General features: G+C 37.5%; 3 long non-coding RNA genes across 3 annotated transcripts in view; 1 reads left to right on the top strand and 2 right to left on the bottom strand.

Moving 5' to 3' along the window:
* The window catches only part of LOC139966103 (uncharacterized), a 33,053-nt gene extending 28,294 nt beyond the window's left edge, over positions 1-4,759 (bottom strand). Inside the window, exon 1 of the long non-coding RNA XR_011792463.1 lies at positions 2,037-4,759. This is a non-coding gene — a long non-coding RNA (uncharacterized lncRNA). The remainder of the gene's footprint in view (positions 1-2,036) is intronic.
* Positions 4,760-10,837: 6,078 nt separating this feature from the next.
* Positions 10,838-14,125, bottom strand: LOC139967122 (uncharacterized). Its single transcript, XR_011792897.1, has 3 exons — positions 13,878-14,125; positions 12,024-12,113; positions 10,838-11,699 (listed from the first exon to the last, which is right to left on the bottom strand). It is a non-coding gene; the product is annotated as an uncharacterized lncRNA (long non-coding RNA).
* Positions 14,126-14,555: 430 nt separating this feature from the next.
* Positions 14,556-17,047, top strand: LOC139966098 (uncharacterized). The gene is made up of 3 exons (XR_011792461.1): positions 14,556-14,572; positions 16,324-16,380; positions 16,980-17,047. It is a non-coding gene; the product is annotated as an uncharacterized lncRNA (long non-coding RNA).
* The last annotated feature ends 3 nt before the right edge of the window (positions 17,048-17,050 follow it).

Genomic DNA, 17,050 nt, shown 5'->3' on the forward strand with positions numbered 1-17,050 from the left:
AGGAAAAAATTGTTACTAAACTGCTTATCTATCGCAAAAAGAAAAAAATTAGTCTAGTCTGCCTCTGAAGAATGTCCTGCTAGGATTGAAACGTCGGGCCCTCTAACTTTAACATATTTAATGTTTCTGTTTAAAGAGCCATCCAGAAACATCACTTAAATAGAGTGAATCATCTGTTTGTGTAATGACAAAAAGAAATGAAATAGATTGATGGTTGCTAGAATGAAAGGAAGTTCAAGAATTGAAAGTTATAGAAGGAAAAGAACTGAAATGATCAGTTGGAAGTGGACATACTTGTAGTGTGAGTACAATGTCCCGAGTATGAGTGCAAGTACTGAATTATGTGTACAGACTGGAGTACTGTACCTGGAAGGGAATAATTCATTTGCAGTTTGCTGCATTCATCAATTCTTTCTTTCTGAGGTCGTATTGCACAAAAGAGATGCCATTGGTGAACTGTAATCTGAAAGCAAGATGGTTGTTATGTATGTATGTATTTTAGATCCTCCTGCAAGCAGGAACTTGCGAAAAAGCCATCATTAGCTTATCAAAGCCACAAGCTGACCGAAGTCAGTCTCTTAGATTCATATTTTAACGTCCATGATTATGAATTGTAAATTGTCAACAACTCTATAACTGGACGACATACATTAATCTTGGAGTGACTCGAACTCAGGACCTTATGATTGAAGGGCATCGGCGTTAACCACTGAGCTAACACTCCCTTGTCAAATTTTACTCCATCAAAACACAATTTGTACAGTTTTTAAAGAGAGCTGAATTAGAAGCAATCGTTCAGCTTTGCAATGAGTAATGTCTCCAGTCACTCAATCTCTAACGTGAAAAAGACTTGAATATATTTGTCATGTTTTGCTCGCCTAGAAATAGCACAACTTACTACAGCCCTGCAATGGATACAGAAGCTTCATACCAACTACTTACCCTAGATGTACAGTACTCTGGTAGTAGATTTAGGTACTTGATTCTAGTCTTCTAGTTCCATAAAATACTTGTGTTTGTCAAGTTATGCCAAGCTAATGTTTGTCAATTTAGCAGACTAATTACCAGCTTATTGTACCACTATGGTGGCTCATAACCAGCTTACTGCACCATTATAGTTACAAGCTTACTGTGCCATTATAGTTACAAGCTTACTGCGCCATTATAGTTACAAGCTTACTGCGCCATTATGATGACTCATTACCAGCTTACTGCACCATTATGGTGACTAACTACCAGCTTGCTGCACCATGATGGTGACTAATTAACAGCTTACTGCATCATCATGGTGACTGATTAACAGCTTACTGCATCATCATAGTGACTAATTAACAGCTTACTGCATCATCATGGTGACTAATTAACAGCTTACTGCACCATGATGGTGACTAATTACCAGCTAACTGCACCATTATGGTGACTAATTGCCAGCTTACTGCACCATTATGGTTGCAAAGAAATGGTTTGAAGCACTTGTGTGGGTCATGCACTAGTTATAATATCTAGAAGTATATCCTGTTGTGAGGTTGCTCTGTTCTTTTGAAATTTAATATATCAGTATGCACTTCATGAAGTTCCTGTAGATTTATTGTTACTGCAAGTTGCTGGTAGGATCTTTGTTTTTAAGTTACATTTTGTTTGATTCAGCCTTAGTGTGTCCATTGGAAGGTGCAGCTTTTATTCAATTGTTTTTATCCTTTATTTTCCCAAGATTGATTCTTTTTTGAGGTTGTTTTCTGTTGTGAATTTGTTTGAAGCCTTGCTTTATTTTACATTTTTTTTGGTGCATATCTCCGAAACGATAGAGGTTTTATTTGTGTTGTTTTATTTACTTGTTTTGTTTTCTTGCAATTTGTTTTTGTATTATAAGACCACACTGAAATTGTACTCTTATCAGCTTTTACCATATGTGTTTTTTGTTCTCAAGTGTTTGGAGGGTCTTATTTTTATTTTGTTTTTTATTTTTTGGGGTGCCAATTTCAGTTATTATACATTACCACTATATCTGAATGAATGAGACATTTCACACCCTTTGCCTAGTTAAGTCAAACTTAACGTAAAATTAATTCCTCTTTATTCAGTTAAACTCAGATCTAATGATTCCATATATTCTGCTAGAAATTTTCATAATTCAATATTCGTTCATTTTTCTCCTACCCTATGAAAACTACATGAATGTAGTCATGTAAGTGTGAATCCAAGTCACCTCCAAGTATGTTTAATACAACATCTGAAACTGATCAACTCTGACCAAGGCTGGCCATTTGTTGCTTTCGTCATTTATATGGTATCTTGTTGTCATAGAAAACGATTATTAATGTTATTTGATCAGAATCAGTGCCAGAGGATTGCATGGTGAAAATTTAGACCAATCCAATGAAATTTGACATTTTTGGAGGAATATGGCCCAGCTTTGAAAGCAATTTTTTGTGCTTGGTTGGTCAATTTTAAGATTGCTACTGTCAAGTATAAAATCATAAATTCTCAAATGAATATTGCGATGGACTGAATCAAACTGAGACACCCTTCTTTGTCTTTGTACTCAATGTAGGCCAACCAGTGAATAATTAAACATACCTTCTGGTTCTCAATATTTAGTTGCCAAGACACTAGTTTTCAAATAAGTATTTTAATTCAGTATACACTTGTCAACTTTCATTTTAACCTTTTGAATGTTTTCGCCAGGTTTTGCCTTGATAGGGATAATCCGGAGGAAGTATCCATGAATTCTATATCTGCTACTGCTGCAGCAGGCAATGATCTCTGAGGAAGACTAAGAGGCTTTTGATAATATTTAAACTGATTTATTCAACTGTTGTGTGCTTTTGTGTATACATACACTACATTGTTTTGTGAATCCTTTCAAATTCTTGTGTAAGTAAATTCTTGAATGTTTTATCAACACGAATGTCTTATGATTTTACCAGTATTTGGAAAGAGGGACTCTTACTACTACAAGTCATCTCTCAAATGTCAAGATGACTTAAAAGTCAAGATACCCAGACTATTAGTTTTATTTTCATTAAGATTGTGGCAAGTTGAATGGTATGTTTCCATTCTTAATTAATGGAAACTTGATGTAACAAGTAAAGATGACAGCAATGTTTTAAGTGTTGCTATGTCCAGATGCATGATGTTAAATAATTTAGTCAAATCATGTTTTCATATTTGTTAGTAATACACTCACATGTTAACCTTCAAACCTCACAACCTTCTACCCGTGTTCGTTTCTCCTGCATGATTCTCCTTTCCCTATTCCTATCCTCATTCTTCCTCCACTTCCCTTTTCTCTCTTCTCACCCTTCCCATCCCTCTTGTACATCTCTCAGCCCTTCTCCATCCTCCTCCCAATTCCAATTGACCTTTTCCCTTCCTCCCCCTTCCCTTCCTCTCCTCTCCCCTCCTTCTTCCTTCCCTTCCTCCCCTCCTCCCCTCTCCTTCATCCACCTACCCTTCCTCTCCCTCCCCATCCCCTTCCTCCCCTCCTTCCTCCTCTGCTTCCTACCCTCTCCTTACCAACCCCTTTCCCCTCCTGTCCTTTCTTCCTTCCCTTCCCTTCCTCCCCCTTCCTCCCTTTCCTTTTCCTTCCTCCCTCTCCTTCCCCTCCCCCTACCTCCTCTTTCTTTCCACTCTCTCCCCTTCCTCCATTCTCCGTCTTCTCCCTTCCATTCCTTCCTTCCCATTCCTGACAACCCTACCCTTTCTCCTCTCTGGACATTTCTCTCCCCAGTGCTGTAAATATTCTGTAGGAATTGTTTATGTTTATTCATGTGCCTTACATTGTGTTTATCTTACACTAATACAAGTTGGTGTTTGGTATTCACTATTCAGTTCCTCATTATTCAGTGGTGGGTAACTAACTGCCTCTGTTTCAATCAGGTCAACACAGAGAAAGTATCTACTATGCGGGGTAGAGAATTACCTGCTTGATGCCATTTTGTTCTAGTGTATTGTGCTAACATTAGTTCATAACACATTTACTAAGTGCTCTATCTGAATTTCTTTTTTTCAAAAGTGTGTTTATTTTTACCTTTACTACAGCTGTTGTGTACATATATTCCTAATACAAGATAATTGGTATATCAGGTTATCATGTCCTATAGGATGAATATCCTGTTATTTAAGTTATTTAGTTAATAATTGAAATTTTTAAAAGAATGAATTCTTTGCTTGTAAGTCTGACAATGGGTTGGACATCAGTCACCCTCCTTCCACCTCTTGTACACACACATACCAAGAGGAGTCACAGTTTGGCAGATTTAACTACCTCTTGGACTATTAACCCAAGAGTACTGTTATAGTCACTCAGATCACCGGGAAATTTCAAACGTAATAACTAGTAACAGTAAGAGGAGTACAACCTCCCACCAGGGGTGGAGTGGGGCGAGTGATAGTATTGAAGCAGAGGGAATGCTTAAAACTGGAACATTGTGTACGTATAAACATAGTTGTGAATGGCCTCTATAGCTCCCCTCCTACATACTGTCAACTGCACATGCCGTGTGGGGTGGGGTTCAGTAGTTGGACTGGTGGCCACAACAACCATTTGAAAATTTTGCAAGATAAAACGTGGTAAGAGAGATGAATATATTTACGTATGCAGTTTATGTAATGTTTTCTTGAATGAAAAACGAAAGAGTATTTTTATCTTGTGAATCGTTGCTGTGATTAATCTTGAAAATATATTGAAATCAGAAATAAACAGGGTTTGTTTCCATAATTTATTGGATTTTCAAACGAACTTGTTCATCAATTTATTTTGTTTATATTTGATGGGCCATCGATGATGGTACACCTGGTGGGTAAGATCTCAGGGGCTACGGGGGGGGGCAAGTGTCCCCAGCCCCCGCACACTATAATTACCACTTCTTGCTAATGACAACTATACTTTTATACGGGTCTGCTGAGAAAAGCCGAGCAGGAAGGAAGTGGTACAGCGAGTAAGCTCTCGAGATATCCCATAAATTTGAAAGTTCTTCAATGTTTCCAAATAAATAGATCTCGAGCCATGACACACGATGGTACCATCTAAACATCTTAGGAGTAATTCACTGTAATGTAATACTGTCTCAAGTTCAATTGATCAAATAGAATAATGAGCAAGGACATACGAAAGAATAATTTATAGAGACTTGAGAAGTTCTCGAACTTTCAAAACGAATAAGGAACATGATATGCATACTTGCATCTCAGTTTAAAAGGAGCCCAGTCTTCTATATATCACTGACTATGTTAACTGGTAGGGTACGACAAAGTCACCAGCTTTCCCTTCTCCGCTTACACTCCTTCATAAAATGGAAGAATCAAGACGGAAATAGTAAATTAAGATTTATAAAGTTTTTCAGAGGTGCTCGATCTTTACACATTGAAATGTTTGTCACAATATATCTACGGATAAGTTGTTCATCCATCTATAGTAAGAAGAAAAGGCGAAGACTAAAAAAGAATAAATTCACGATTAGATTTAACAACATCAACCAAAAGAAAATGTTCCCATATAGACCTTTAAGCAGGTCTAGCACATATATGATTGTTTACTTTTTTTGTAACGGAATCAGCCATGGAGAGATTTCGGTTGACATGAGTTTCAATATAAAGTTGCGAATAAAATGTACATAAATCGTGATGAACTCGGGTCGCTTGGTCCATTTGCATGTTAACACTGAACTTTTGTAGACCTACTAGTTGGGAACTTCGTCATGTCATGTCCTGAAGAAATTACTTTACTCTATCACTTTGAAAGTATGGTATGTAAAGGCTTCCGTTCACTATGAAACAATAGATGAGAACTCTAAAGTTTTTTTTTTTAATTTTCAATTGACTATAAATCAACTCTTCAACCAGCAATACTTGAATTCGTGACATATTAAAAGCAGCCTCACTCATTCTTTAACCAGAAAGAGTCTCGCACTGTTTTTGTAAACCACAAACTATCCAGTTAGCAAATCTAGTTGCCTGCATTTACTTCGAAAAATAAATCTGTGAATATAGAGAAAAAGAGCAGACACACGATGAGTTCTCCAGTTCGACTCATATACATCCTCTTCTTTGTTGGGTTTACCACTGGTGAATTCTTTGACGATTTCGATCCGTTTGAAGAAGCTGTCCTCACAGCCAAAAGGCGGCCGCGTCCATGGCGTGCATTTAAATGGAAGCACGTGTATTCTCGGCACCGCACCTGTCCCAAGAATATATCATGGCAAGATTTGGCACAAAAGCGTCTGGGACAGCAGTACGGAGAACAACGAGAAAATCAGTCCTTCATCTGTGTCTGGAACGATATGGCAATCACTGATGGCTTCACAGGTGATCTCATACCTTGTGGGAAGAATGACCAATTCAAATGGAGTAACCGTCCGTTTGACTTGGTCCATATGGAGTGGAATCACCGTGATGATACTTACGATGTCATATACAAAGGCCCTGGGTATATCTGCGTCAAGCTCGTAGGCGGAAAACCGGTTCATTTTGACTCTTATAAAAAAAGTTAGTTTTGAAAATAAGAAGAGCTGCATTAGAATCATCTTTAGTAGGGGCAGATGTTGGTGTTCGGTTGATATTTTATCTGACATTTAGACTGACAGGTTATCGTTTAATACAAGCTAGCGTCGATTGATATCAGTATTTTTCAAACACTTTTGTTTCTATTTTCCAATGGCATATGCGAGGTTTAAAAAATGAACAGTTGTCTGAAAACTGTATTGAGACCGGAGGATGGGGTATAATCGAGAAGTAGTTATAAATATCGAAGACGAATGAAGAAGAATGTTATCTCCTCTCCTCTTCTCTGGAAGTGTCGTCATTCATCATCTGAAGTACTGTACATTATATGGGAGTGACCAACCCCTCCACTAGATGAGCCATTCCGTACCATCTTGATAATCGAAAGTGCTGTAAACAACATTAATGCAGCACAAAACATTGAATGTGATATTATGTAATAACTGGGAGTGTCGTCATGAAGCATGCATGAGACTCGTCGAACCTAACACCAGTTCAGCCGTTACATTGTCGATAGCGACCTGTGTTAATAATATTTCATAGACGAATTCAGACAAGTTGGCAAAGGAATCTCTATCATTCCGTGTATATCTTGTCCATTGGAGGATAAACAAGAACATTGGCATAGTAAAGTATAACAACAGCATTTCAGCAATAGCAAATACAGTTTCAAGACTTTGCTTTCAAAAGTATTTATAAACCCATCACACTGTTGTATATGTTTTGTTTCAAAGGATTAATTATCACTAATAATATTTTCCACTGAACTTGAAAGTAAGCATTGGATAATCAACACCAGGTTAGAAGTTAAGTGAGAAAATACGCCATCCTTCCTGGAACACATGCACCTCTTCTACAAAGTCGTCCAGCGATTCATACAGATTGCCATGGCTGCCGTCGTGTTTTCTTTCATAGACGAGTTCAACATTGTCAAGATGGACAAGAAATCGCATCAGGTTAGCATCTACCTTGGCAAACGTGGAAAGCTGGAAGTCCATTCACATAGTATAGAAATGACTCTTCGTATATACATAAATAAAATGTAGGCATGTAAGAAATAATCAAATCTGACAGTACTTATTGTCATAACTTGGAACATAATCCATTGAAGTTTTAACATAGTTTCGTTTCGATTTAAAACCTAATTAAAAGAACGTTACTCAATAGTTGACTTATCTCAACCCAATTCAGACCTTTGTTCAGTTGTTATTTTAGAATATACTTTGCCATTTCTCTGAGTTAAACAATAGTAAGCGTCTCTCTTTATCTTCATCTGAAATGATATTACCTTTTACAGTACTCCAAGCCAAACGGACATACCTGTAACAGCAATGCTTTGTTTATTTGATTAGAACTGGTTAATTGCGGTGAAGTGGTAACACCTGACACTGTCCGGTAAACCTTATAAATTAAGGAATCTCTCGCTTATTGATTTTAATCTGATCAACTTGAAGTACCTTTAAATATTAATCCTTCCAAGAGTACCATCCGGGAAATCGTCAATTCGAATGAATTGTTGCATCACATATAGTGGAAACCTTTGCTGAATCCTCGTTGAGGGAGGTGAGTGCAATAATAGTGATAGCTAACGTACCCCCTCTCCCCTCGGGTGCACCCTCTTCGCCGTAAGTCAGTGTGTTTTGCATTTAATACAATATGTGTTGTCGATGGGTAGCAAATCACTCTTTGGACAAGGTATGCATCACTTTTGGATGTACGGTCTCCCTCGACGTATGTATTCAACAGCAACCCCCCCCCCCCCCCATCCCAACATCCAGTAACTATACACCACTACATGAATCTACTGCGTATATCAGATCCAGTATAAGGAAGAAACGTTTGACTGTTCCAGCGTTTTTTGTTGTTGCATATTTTAGATTGTAAAGACTCGGTTCCCCGCTTTATGAAAACCGGCCAATCAATATCGTTAATATAGGCCTAGTCTCACAGCGCTGTCGTATACCACAACTGGCGTTTGTACTGACGCGTGCGTATTTGGTTGATGATTTCTTAAAATTTGGCGATTGAAGCGAAAAACGACTTTCGGCTGTGAACTTAGGCGTGGGTGGGCTGCCCCCCACCCCCACCCCCAACAAGATATTCCTTGAAAATTCGGAGCAATGTGCTGATATTGTTTCGGGCACTAATGTGACAAAATTAAATAAACTTCAATGTGCCTAATTCTGTTTGATGAGAGTCAGTAGTTCCGTACAAACACCAGCCTCAGGTAATTAGCCTAACGTTCTAAGCTTGCCCGAATGATCTGACATTGATGTTGTGGAGTTTTCATCGTTCGTACTCCATGCTTTCCTTCTCTGTCCCAAGAAGATGTTATGATAATCCACTATTGGCATTCGTTATAACAATCGAATTTAAAAGGTCAGGGGGATCTCACCAGTAAGACCCTATTGGCTACATTAGTCGGGCAAATCGTTACAGCCCCTCCCCCCCCCCCCCGACGTGTAACGTTTAACGTTAAGTACTGTCAAATATTTGCATTGACGAAGTCAGATTTTGTTTAGTTCAGCGCGGAGTTCATGAAACAGTTTTATGAAGCACACTTTATAAGGCACTACTTCATTAAGGATGCTTGCGATGAGATATGTAACTCAGTGGATTGCCTTTATTTGGCAACGTTCTTGTTGATGTGTCTACCTTGTTCTTGGTTTGGTAAACGGACTTTTCAGTTTAACTATCGCGCGCCCTCATTCGAAAGACTTTGTTGGCATATAATGTTTTGAGTAGGTAGCAGGGCTCTAGTACTCTACGGAGTCCATTCTCTGCGGAATCGAATTCTGGCTCTGGTTGGCTTACACTCGGACCTGGAGTGCCATGGATTGCTGACAGAGTCCATTAAGTTTCTAATCATCTTAATTGCAAGATGGCATGCAAGGATTTCATATTTTAATTCTCTTTGAAATTGTTAAATATAAATGATCTCACTAAAAAAGGAGTGAATTACATTGCCTTATTAAAAAAAAAAAGGTTTAGGTTTAATTTAGTTTAGAAAAAAAAGAATCAGGAGGGACATAAAGTCCCCATCAAGGACCCTATGACAAATATCTAAACAAAGAAGTCTAAATTCCTATTCTTAAGTATCCAAAGCAATTTGATATTTTACAAGTGTAGCATCTCTTAGAGCAAAAATATTCTCTTGTTCAGAGCAAATGCCTCATTACGTCTTGAGTCTCAACTGTCTAAATATATGAGGATGTAATTTTTTGCCAGAATTTTGGCTCATTCGCATAATTTGAAGGACTGAAATATTCAGGCAATAACATCACCTCTGTTAATCAACAAAAAAAAAAATACATTCGGGCGCGTCACCGGTCAGATTTCAAAACTTCAACACTAGTTGAGAATTAGTTGTGCTTAGTCACTCAGTATAAGGTAACCTTATTCTTCACTACTGAAAATTTGACAAACGGCTTCAGGCAGAATTAATATTTCATAAGAAAAGAAAAATAACCTGCGCCATTTTAGAATTTTATTACTTATTTAATTTTATTTCCCGGTAATTTAGGAAATTTTGGGATTGGCAGGACATTTGAAATAATAGATATTATGCTATCAGATTGAGATTCAGGTCACTCCATTGGACCATGTTTTCTAACAAAAGAGTTTTTAATCCACTCAATTGGTAGCTCCAATGAAAAATTTGCGGGGCCAATGTGACCTAATATATAGTTTTGGCGTAGCGTCATTACCACTGCGTAATTAACACTGTTCTAAATCTGCAGGGACAATAATCTGCTTTATAGTGATCAGTTTCTAACATAGTGTGCTAATTCATGCTTTTAAATAGTTAAATTGTAGCCATGCTTCGAGCAGAGGGTGGGATACGTCATCTCTTTAGTGGGAAAACCAGGTAATAGGTAGGTGGGGTGTTGGTGGGGCGATGGGGAGGGGGGTGGTGGTGCAGGTGCAGAAGACAAAATTTCTGCCTTCACTAACACATTACTGCTGTAGTTTTCAGATGGAACCATTTCATGAGCCAAAAGAGTTGGAGACAATCCAGAGATCATATTTTTATTATCATTTACACCTTACGATTGATATACATTTTGAAGAAGTAGACAAAAAATCAAAATGTAGAGATTTATTATCCAAATTTTGAAAGAAGTCTCAAATAGTTTGACGTAAAAGGTCGGATATAATATTATTTTTAAATTTCGAGATAAGAAAACAAAATTGTAGCAAAATTTAGTCAAAATTCCAACCCCACCTCCACCCCCCCCCCCCCCCGCCTGGACCCACCAAAGCGTTGAAATACATTCCAATGTCAGCATGGTCCAACACTCATGATTATAAAGAGTAATAAAACAATAATCAAGAACAAAATATGATATAAAAGGTTGTTCTTTCTGTTTTTATTTAGATCTATCCATTTCCCTTTTTTATCATTTATTATGCTAACAAAATGCTATACTACGTTGGGCTTTACGATAGAAACGGCTGAAATTCAAGTCTTCTCAGAGATATAATTCTGTGCATTAAAATTGCTCCGTCGAGAACTACAAATATCTACAAATGCTGCAGCTGAAATCCTCGTGATCCTTACGAGGGCTTGGAAGCAATTCAGAATATTTAACTACCCTGTCTTTGTGTGTTTCTATATATACTTCATTGTTCATTTTCCATTGATAAGAACTTTACCAATGCGGATTATATTTTTTTTTTTGAAGATTTCAGTTCGACCCAATATTATAATTTTATTCCACTAGCAAGACTGTATACATTCAGCTCGACAATAAGAAAATACAAACCAAGAAAAACAAAGAGTAAAAGCAAAGAATTTCTTACGCACTATGACGTCACATACTAATAAAATGCTAGCATCCTGACACAACCTTGGAAATCAGGGTATCTGGTATTAAAGAGAGAGAGAGTAGTGTAGTAGGCCTAATCAAAGAAGCATGGCTTTCTAGACACAAATGTTCACTGAGTTTTAAATTATGTTCACTGAGATTTAATGTTCACTGAGATTTTCACTGAGATGTTCACTGAGATTTAAATTATTATATTTCAATTTTTTGAGCTAAACGCTCAAAGAGGTCGATCATCTTCACCAAATGTTGATGAGTAAATTCGCTGTTTGATAAAATCATCTGCCAGAAGTTAGCCTTATCCTTGACTGGTTGATACGCCATCATCAAGACCCCTGACGTCATCATTTCCTGTTTCAAAAGTGGCGCAAACTGTTGATGAAGAATTCACACAAGCAACAAAAATAAAGTAAAAAGGGGAATCAAAAACATATACTAAGATGTTATAAATAATCCAACACACCTATCAGGAGTTACGGACTCTCATATTATGTCAATAAATAAAATATTTCAATATGCCAATAAATTTGTCAACATTCAAAATTCAATCCTACTTTTGAAAGTTCATAGAACAATAATTTACATATCGATGTGCACGATTACCTGTTTCTCTTGTCATACATCATGAGTGAATGGATATAAAATAATGAGTGTTTAGATATCTTGATGGTGGCTTTCATAGCAAACTATTCTTACCTTATGCAACATGTCAAATAGTTCTGATCCATCTGGTAAGTTACGTAATGACGGTGGAATGTACCAGAAACAGACGTTAGTGCACTCAGGCTTAGAGGAGAGAGATTGAAAACATGATTAAATTAATAAATCAAGATTTTATCAAAGTAAATATAAATCATAGTAATATATAACTACAATGAATGTCAGGAGGAAAAAAGACACAGAGCATGGATTATATGCGTTATATCACCACACCTAAGTTACCACCAAAACCTCTCTATTTTGGCTGGTGTTGAAAGTAACCAACAATTAGTACAGTCTATAGCACGTCACATGGGTTGGAGGACGTGCACAATATATGAGGGTATAGATATATTTGAGGAACGAAGTTTTCAAAGTAGAAAGATGAACAAGAGCATACGCAAAGCTGGATATTCTGCCAAAGACTGGTCTGTGCGAACATCCGTTTTGAATGGCAAGAAAAGATGTGTACAAGCCTGTTTAATCGGCGATGAGATCAGTGGTATATGATGAACGGAGCATTCATTTCGTGAAATGAAGAATTCTTGGAATTGAATTAATTTCATAAGTTTTCGGATGAAAGACGTGGAAACATTACACATAAATGATTCATAATTTATATATGATTCACGCCTCCTTGCATGGTGATAGAACAAAGAGATATAATGCAATACCCGATAACCCATAAGTCCAGTGCTGAACTCGTAGAGATGCACCCATTAGAGCAAGGTTTCCCTAAATTTATCCCCCCCCCCCCCACGAACCAAAATTAGTGTTGGAAGCACCCACACAGCATGTTATGAAGCTAAGCTAGCATATCGTACGTGATACGTGCTTCCTATAAAAAATTATTACACTGCTAAATATGAAATTTTATATTGTTCATCAGTTCATAAGTTCGTCAAATGTATTATTGGACAATAAACAAGAATCACCCTGCTGGAAAAATTGTGAAAGGGCACTATGTTTGTCTTTCTGATATACTATGTAAAAGATCGAACATGGAAAAGAATAATTCAAACCGGAACAAATCTGCTGATAATATGATATCATATGATATGATGAAACTGGGAAAACATTGCACCAGATCGCATCTAAGGACCTTCAATTGTTCAAAAATTTCTCCCCCATATCAATCGCAAAATGTGCTTCCTACCCCCCCCCCCCCCTTGCAAATTCCTGGCTACGTCGCTGTGCTAGAGAGTACACCGGAGACGGTCTTTCGTGGTTCACAACCAAAGTGTGTGTCCCTACTTTAGATCATTAAACGGTATGCATGACATTTCCATATGGTATGCACCGCATTTCATAATACCTTGGGTGATGTGCATACGATCTACACATTGCACACGAACTTCTTTTATTTGCAAATGTTACTAAACTCTTCATGTATATATCTGTCACGGGTAAGGTAAAACTATTCGACTGGACAACGTAAATACTCGGATGGCGTGTGTCTTTTCTATGAGCTTTATTTAGTCCTCGTAACCAGGGGCAAAAAATCCTGAAACAAAACGTAAAATGTACGCATTGTATAAACAAATATTTCACACAAATAAGACGTTACATCGGCAATAGGAAACATATCAAACATGCATTGATCTCGCTGTATGATCCCATATATTTTACACCTTCTTAACACTCTTCACATATTCACAATATACCCTCCCTGTACAGAAATTCAATGCTAACAAACTTCTCATAAATATATTTTATACGTGCTTTCCAATCTTTAACATATTCCGGCCTCGCTACACTCAAATAAGAAACAAGAATACGACTAACTAGTTGCGTTCCCTCTACTGCATAGTAAGGTTTGACTTAGTATACATAAGAAAATGAGACACTTACGGAATTCGGTCAGTTTCCGGCTTTTTACACGTATCGGTACGTCTTTTAAGATATCTGAAAAGATATATAATACCACGAATTCATCAGCGGGGAACTTACATTGCCCCTACCTATACTATAGTAAAATAGCGAAGTACTGCGGGCTAACGTCTACCAACGGACATCGTGTCCAACTGCAACAAGTAACTGCTGTGGTGCACCCAGCACCCTTGCACCAAGTATAGTACCAAATACGAATACCACGCCCTGACCTGCTTACTCGGCCTATTCATACCGACCCTTTACCTGCATTTTATGCAATGCAAAGTAATCAAAACAAAGACTTGCACAAATTCTATTGATGCCCGTGGAGCAATCAGTAAATTAAACAAAGCATATACTAGAATGTCGTATGTTACTAATGCGAACTTCGTGAGCAAAACAGACAACAAATGAATATTCATCGGTAAATTTATCCAGCTGCACGATAGTCGTTAGACTTGCGTCAAGCATACTCGTGACACTTGGGGTGAGTGAATTGAACTGCATATTCAGTGTATAAAGCTCAGGGTGATTGCATTGTACTGCATATTCAGTGAATAAAGCTCATGGTGTGTGCATTGTACTGCATATTCAGTGTATAAAGCTCAGGGTGCTGCCTATTCAGTGACATATTAAGTAGAAACACACTGTAAGGAATCAAACTCTGTCTCAGGGTGAGTGCATTGTAATGCATATTCAGTGTATAAAGCTCAGGGTGAGTGTATTGTACTGCATATTCAGTGTATAAAGCTCAGGGTGAGTGCATTGTACTGCATATTCAGTGTATAAAACTCAGGGTGAGTGCATTGTACTGCATATTCAGTGTATAAAGCTCATGGTTAGTGCATTGTACTGCATATTCAGTGTATGAAGTAGAAACACATAATAAGGAATGAAACTGAACTCTTATATATGATAGAACTACCTATGATACAGCCTCAGTGTGTATCATGTGCTTTGATAACTGAACTGAACAGTGAGTTGAAAGTAGTGTTACTTAATCAATAAAACACAGACCATCTTATATACAAGGTAAGTAATGGACTATGGCTTGGCAAAGATTCACATTCCTGTTGGCTGATGGTGCATATTACAAACAGGTGAAACAAGTGTAGGTATACAGAACCATATAACAGACAGATGAAACAAGCTAAGCTATTACATAACCATATAGTAGAAATGAAACAAGCTTAGCTATTACATAACCATAAAACAGTCATGAACAAGGTTAGCTATTACATATCCATATAGTACACAGATGAAACAAGCTTAGCTATACATAACCATGTAACAGACAGATGAAACAAGGTTAGGTATTACATATCCATATAGTACACAGATGAAACAAGGTTAAGTATTACATACCAATATAATACACCGATGAAACACGGTTAGCTGTTACATAACTATACCACACAGTGTTCTCAGTCCACGTCACATCTCTATGGTACACTGTACAGCAGTTTTTATTAAGTTAAATATCCATCATGTTGCCTCATTAAAAGTGTTTTTATAGCATTTTCAAACAAATGCTGACAAAGACCTAGTTTCTTCCACCTTTTTTCGGTCATATCAATTCTTGCTTGTATTGGCATCACCAGTAGTGCACAACTAACTGCATCTTTTCCTTGTTATGATAAGCTCTGATTGGATTCTTGTTTCATTTTATCGACAGGCTTTGAAACCGACAACCAGTATTGTGGCAACAGAAACTGACCTAAAGGAGCTCCTGGTATGGATCTTAAGATATTAACTAATTGAGATATAGAGACTAATGATTATAATTTTTGACTCATTCAGGCATGGCAACATCTCTGTTTCAGGCCCTTATAGGGTGTGAAGACTCGCGCTCAAAGAAACTTCTCATGCCGTTAATCTGACCTAGTTTCGAATGAGGTGTAACAGAAGTGTTAGACACCACCGTCGATCCTAGAAAATACACACACAGCTTGCTACCGTTGGTAATTAGACACTAGTGCACAGTCAGTACTTGCAGCTACGGTCAATAATAAGACGTTACATCGGCAATAGGAAACATATCAAACATGCATTGATCTCGCTGTATGATCCCATATATTTTACACCTTCTTAACACTCTTCACATATTCACAATATACCCTCCCTGTACAGAAATTCAATGCTAACAAACTTCTCATAAATATATTTTATACGTGCTTTCCAATCTTTAACATATTCCGGCCTCGCTACACTCAAATAAGAAACAAGAATACGACTAACTAGTTGCGTTCCCTCTACTGCATAGTAAGGTTTGACTTAGTATACATAAGAAAATGAGACACTTACGGAATTCGGTCAGTTTCCGGCTTTTTACACGTATCGGTACGTCTTAGTAGTGCACAACTAACTGCATCTTTTCCTTGTTATGATAAGCTCTGATTGGATTCTTGTTTCATTTTATCGACAGGCTTTGAAACCGACAACCAGTATTGTGGCAACAGAAACTGACCTAAAGGAGCTCCTGGTATGGATCTTAAGATATTAACTAATTGAGATATAGAGACTAATGATTATAATTTTTGACTCATTCAGGCATGGCAACATCTCTGTTTCAGGCCCTTATAGGGTGTGAAGACTCGCGCTCAAAGAAACTTCTCATGCCGTTAATCTGACCTAGTTTCGAATGAGGTGTAACAGAAGTGTTAGACACCACCGTCGATCCTAGAAAATACACACACAGCTTGCTACCGTTGGTAATTAGACACTAGTGCACAGTCAGTACTTGCAGCTACGGTCAATACCCACAAATATCACTGATGGACATCTCAGGTCTAGATAAAAGATAACAAGGTTTCACGTTTCATTACTGTCTGCATTTTGTAGCGACACAAAAAAAACGTCACTTGCAAGCAACGGAAAGTAAACTTTTTCAGATGGCCGCACACGGTTTGGGGCGAGTCTTCAAAGCCTTTAAGATATTGAGACTGAATTATGAGGCTTGCAAAATATGTATTTCTATCCCAAGTTAGCTATTCAACACTTTAAGGTGAGGAAACAATTTAAAGTTTACACTCTACTTCAAAATTTTTAATTTTGTTTTTTTAATACTATCCCTTAATTTAGCTTTCAGAGGAACCCAGTACAGATAAAACAATGGAGACGCCTCCTGAGAAAGCTTTGGTTGAAGAGGCGTG

Source organism: Apostichopus japonicus, chromosome 4, assembly GCF_037975245.1.
Source record: "Apostichopus japonicus isolate 1M-3 chromosome 4, ASM3797524v1, whole genome shotgun sequence".
NCBI lineage: Eukaryota > Metazoa > Echinodermata > Holothuroidea > Aspidochirotida > Stichopodidae > Apostichopus > Apostichopus japonicus.